Here is a 5,379-nt window from a genome sequence, read left to right as displayed (position 1 = left end):
TCAGTTGTTTTTGTTTTTTTCAAATCTAGATTTTATTTTTTATTAAAAAAATGTTCTCAATTTTAGTCTCTCACAAGTACCCCCCACGGACGTTGGTGTGAGAGACAAAGATGTCAAACTTTGAGACAAAACAATGTATTACACACTTAATTAATGGTCCTTTTCCACTGTGGTCCCAGAGTTTGTGACGCCGCTCGCGAACAGTGGTGCTGTCTCTAAATACACCAGACTCCTCTGTTAAATATTGAGATTTCAGACATTTCCTTGGTAATTGTTGGAGATTAACCCACGTTTATAGGGATTGTTGTAATGGTAAAATTAAATTTCTCTGTCTCAGAACTACATTTGCCCATCACCCATACCTGCCTAACACAGAATACCAGGGGCCTCGTGTACAAAGGTTGCGTACGCACAAAAACGTGGCGTACGTCCTTTTCCACGCTCACGTTCAGATGTATGAAACGTGAAATGACCGTGGAAATGTGCGGTGCCCACGCCAACTTCATGGCTGGCGTACGCCCGTTTAATAATGTGAAAACAAGTAGTCATCAGAGTGATGTGCACATCAGAGACACACTTATGAACAATTAACACGTTGCAAATGGTGCAATCCGACGTGAGCGAGTATTCAGTGAACGCGAGGATTTACTTGCAAACGATGATAATTGGCTCATAAGCCGATTTCGGTCAGGAGTGAGCCAGTCAACCCTGAGCCGAGCCACGTCAGCTGTGTGGGACGGAATCATCCGAATGTCATCCAGGTTCATCAGATTCCCATACAATACTGTTAAACAGGCCAACATTAAAGCGCAATTTTCAGCGAGAGCCGGTTTCTCTAATGTAATCGGAGCTATTGACCGCAAACATATTGCTATAAAAGCGTTGTCACAGAATTTATTTACTTTAATAGGAAACATTTTCATTCCATCAATGTTCAAATCATATGTGATGCGCAAATGCAGCTAACATCGTGTACAGTGGTCTGGTTCAACGCATGATTCATTCATTATGACTAACAGCATGGGAACAGGCTGGAGGCTGGCACAGTGCGCGATGGGTGGCTTCTGGGTGAGTAAATAGTTTATAATAGTTTACTTTAATTGTCCCTTATGTAAACCCGCGCAATGCACATTTGGGCATGTGCGCATTCAAATATCATGTTTTTGTTTTCTTTATTTTCTGCTGAAATTAGAGCTACAGAGCTTTCTAACAAGCCCCTGATCGTCTCCCTGTGTTCAGTATTCATGTCAGTAAAAGCGGGCGTAAAATTGGAAATGTCGGCCGCGTCAAAAAAATAAAAAAACTTAAACATGAGTCAGTGTTTAATATCCTGCCATCTTTACGCACGAGCGATGTGTGAGCAGCTGGTTGTATGACCTGTTGCGGTCACTTTGCTTCGGCGGTGAGCAGAAACCCTCCGCTTCACCTCCACCTTGAGATCTGACCATTTCTTTATAATCTCTGTCTGTCTGTCTGTGTGTGTGTGTGCGTGCGTGTGTGTGTGTGCGTGCGTGCGTGCGTGTGTGTGTGTGTGTGGGCGTGCGCGCTGCTCGGATCCCACGGCATTTACAGACTCACACACACGCTCCCACTCACGTCTTTTTTTGTCATATTTACCCCTTGACAGGATACCAAACAAAATCTTCCTGCGCGTTTTCATTCATTCACCAGAATCTCTTGCTCAGACTGTGTGAAATTCCTTTACTTTCCTTTGTTCAGTGCGTTATTTGATCAAAGAGGTGAATGCAGGTTTTATTTAAATTGATTTGCATATGTAAATAGGGCGTGAACAGGGAGGAGTTTGGCACCTATGTATGTGCGATCAATTCCACGTTGATTTGAGATGTACAAAGGGAACGTGCTTGGATCCATGCGTACTCACACTTTGATACATCTGAATTTATTTGTGCGTACTACAGTTTCTGGGTTTTGGTGTATGCCAAGATTTAGTAGGAAATCCATGCAAGTCTTTGTACATGAGGCCCCAGGTCTTTTGTGTATAGTGTATTGTATATTGTGTATATTCTAGCCTGCACCTTCCTGCAGCACCAGCAGGGAGCCAGCTCCCCAATGCCTACAGTAGACAAAGAGATGTGAAAGCACCGTCTGAAGGTAGAGTCTTTGTCTATTGGAGGAATGCGAAAGGGAAGTTGCTCAGGTATAAATGTGGAGGGCACACTTTGCTCGAGGTCTTTCTCCAGCAAGGATCACTCCTGTGAAGACTGACCTTTTCCTTGCAACAGACATTTTCTCCATTTCATTCTTCACCAGCAGCAGAGAATTTCCACAACAAAGTCTTTTTAACCGATCTACAGTTCGGCTTTGTTCGGCTTGATTCTTGTGTTGGACGAGTCGAGTCGAGCTGTTGGAAACATGCCATAATGTAGTATTTCAACCTTTAATTAAAAATGAATGCATTGACATCTTATCAAAAACCTGATTACGGCTCTCAAACCAGGACCAGGCTTTCACTCGTCATGACGAGCTCCGAAGAGAAAAGAAGAAACAAAAACATGCACGGACACAACAACTGCAAAGAGTCAGCGTAATGTTTAAATATAAATTTATATTTACATTGATATTAACATCAAGAAACAAGGTAAGAAAAAAATGCAATAGTATTTTACATCCTGTAATAATGACGAAAAAGCTTCCCCCCCAGATGCTCGGCGTCTCCTTCCGTTCACGTGAAAAAAAAGAAAAAAACACATTCCTAATACTTATAGATCGATCTTTCATATTCTTCATTGAGATTGTGATTTAAAATAATAATAATACTAACAATAAAAACACAACAAATAGTCTAATATTCTGCGACATAATGACATCAATCATAAATCCTCACTTCCGTCATTGAACTTTCTCTGAAATGTGAAAGAAGTGTTGTTGTTTTTTGCAGCACCACAGATGAACAGGGGCGTTTAAAGTTCTACAGAGAGAAGGAAACCATCACAAAAAGCAAAGAAAAGAAGTCAAAGCACCTCCGTCAGAAGCAGACTCGTCTCTACTCTATGTCATACAGATGGGGGATATAATAACATATGTCAGGAAACATATTACTATCATAGGTATCATATGTGCGAAGGTACAAAAAAAAAAAAGGGCACACGATCTAAAATCAGGGACATTTTCTACGCACTGCAGAAGGACGAAAACGACAAACAAAATCTTTGGATTGAGCAGGAGGAAAAGAAGAAGAAACTAAAGGCAAACAGGGATTATTTAAATGCTTTCTGGTGTCGCTTCCGTCTGGATTAAACACGGGGACCGATTTCTGGATTCTCACGTACGACGACGAGAGAACAGAAACCTCAGGAATGGAAAAATAATCACACACACACACGAGGTTAAAGGTCAGAAAAGATCAACCACACACACACACACACACACACACACACACACACACACACACACACACACACACACACACACACACACACACACACACACACACACACACACACACACACACACACACACACACACACACACACACACACACGAGGTTAAAGGTCAGAAAAGATCAACCCCACACACACAGGTAAGACATCCGGGCCTCTTGTAGCCGAACACAGTCAACTCTTTTTCACATAGGCATATTTTGTTTTTGTTTATTTTTTTTTTGCCAGAAAAAAATAATTATATATATTTAAAAAAGAAAAAAAAGAAATATACTCACTAGCACCTGTTTTGCTAAGACTATATCCTTAGGAAAAAATAAAGAGAAATTAAATAAAAACGTGGCAGCGAGACGAGAGAAATCCACACGTACTGCTCACAGAGAGAGGATGCCCCTTCAAAATAAAACGCTGACCTATGACGGCGGTAAATAAGAAAAATTACACTTTTTTAAATATCGAGCCTTACAATCTGTGCAAAAAACAGTATATGACCTACAAAAGCATATATTTATATATATTTATATATATATATTTATATAGTACATTTGAAGCATATTTACAATTCATATTCACAGACATAAAGAAAAAGAAAGAAAAAGAAGAAGCTCCAAACCAGACACTGAGTCTAATACTGCACGACCGTCGCTCTGAGTACACGGTGCTTCACCTTTGACCTCAGAGGGGAAACCAGAAAGGAAAAGGATTATTGCTAGAAAAATGTACACACCTACGCTGAATCTAACGACGTCCTCTAAGCGTGTGCTAATAATAATAATAATAATAATAATACAGATATCAGGTTTTTTTTTTTTCTTTTTTTACAAATGACAATCAATTTAATTTCCACCGTCACTGTAAACCAGTGCAAAGTAATCAAAAATATCTGAAACATTTCCGATTTATTTCAAAATCACCGTCTGTGGAATGATAAAATTCCCCTCCCCCCCATTGAACTTTAGTAGAAATACATACAAGTCGGAGTTGTTATCAGAACGTGTGTTTCCGCGGCGTGTTTCTACACAAAACTATGTAATAAATCTGTAGAAGAGAAGGTAAAATCTGTGCTATCGGCTCCCGCTTTACAACAAAGATCATCATCATCATGGCCCCCCCCTCCCCATTGTTTTCCAATGGCCCCCCCCAAATTCTCAGGGAAGGAAAAATAAATCATAAAATGTCTGCTGCTATGTATTATTTCTCGGGTAAAGGCCTCTTATATTGCCACAATCCTTTTTCGATGTTGGCCTTTCCTTAAAGTGCAATCAGCCAACGAATAATTCAGTCGTACTTTAGCTCAGCGGGCTTCTCCTGAACCAGGAGGACGAGACTGTGTGTGTGTGTGTGCTACTGCTGCTCAATGACATTCATCTGAGTGTCACAATCTCGGCGGCTCGTCGTCGTGTGTGTGTGTGTATGTTTTTTTGTTGTTGTGATCTTGTGAGGAAACAGTCGAGAGGCGAAGAATCCCCCGCACAGCGTTCAGAGAGAAGACAGGGATCCCACACTGGAAATGTGAACACAGCTTCTTGGTACATTCAATAAAAAGGAGAGGAATTCTCTGCACGCTGAAGTCCGAGAGTCTGTGGTTGACGCGAAAGAAAGAATCGTTCGGCTGTGAGTTCACTGATCTACGCACGGTAAATGCATCGAGAGAGGAATATTAAAGTAGAGTCTACAGGAGGAGACACACAACAGTGTGTTTCTGATGATGTGCGTGTGTGTGTGTTTTCCTCAATTTGCCAGATCTGCGTCTACTGGCCACAAATTGAGTCCACAAAAAAAAAGGGGTGGAGTTGACTTATCACTCCCCCATCTGGCGGGAACGCAGCATTACACACGCATACGACCACCTGATCATTCCACACACGCACGCACGCACGCACACACACACACAATACACACACACACTCCATCGCTGCAACTGCACGACCGTCTCTGAACGGAGGTCACAGGGAGAGAAACGCCTCCGTCACGGTGT

Source organism: Microchirus variegatus, assembly GCF_963457635.1.
Source record: "Microchirus variegatus genome assembly, chromosome: 9".
NCBI lineage: Eukaryota > Metazoa > Chordata > Actinopteri > Pleuronectiformes > Soleidae > Microchirus > Microchirus variegatus.
The sequence above is the reverse complement of the archived record's forward strand: the minus strand, read 5'-3'. Positions refer to the sequence as shown.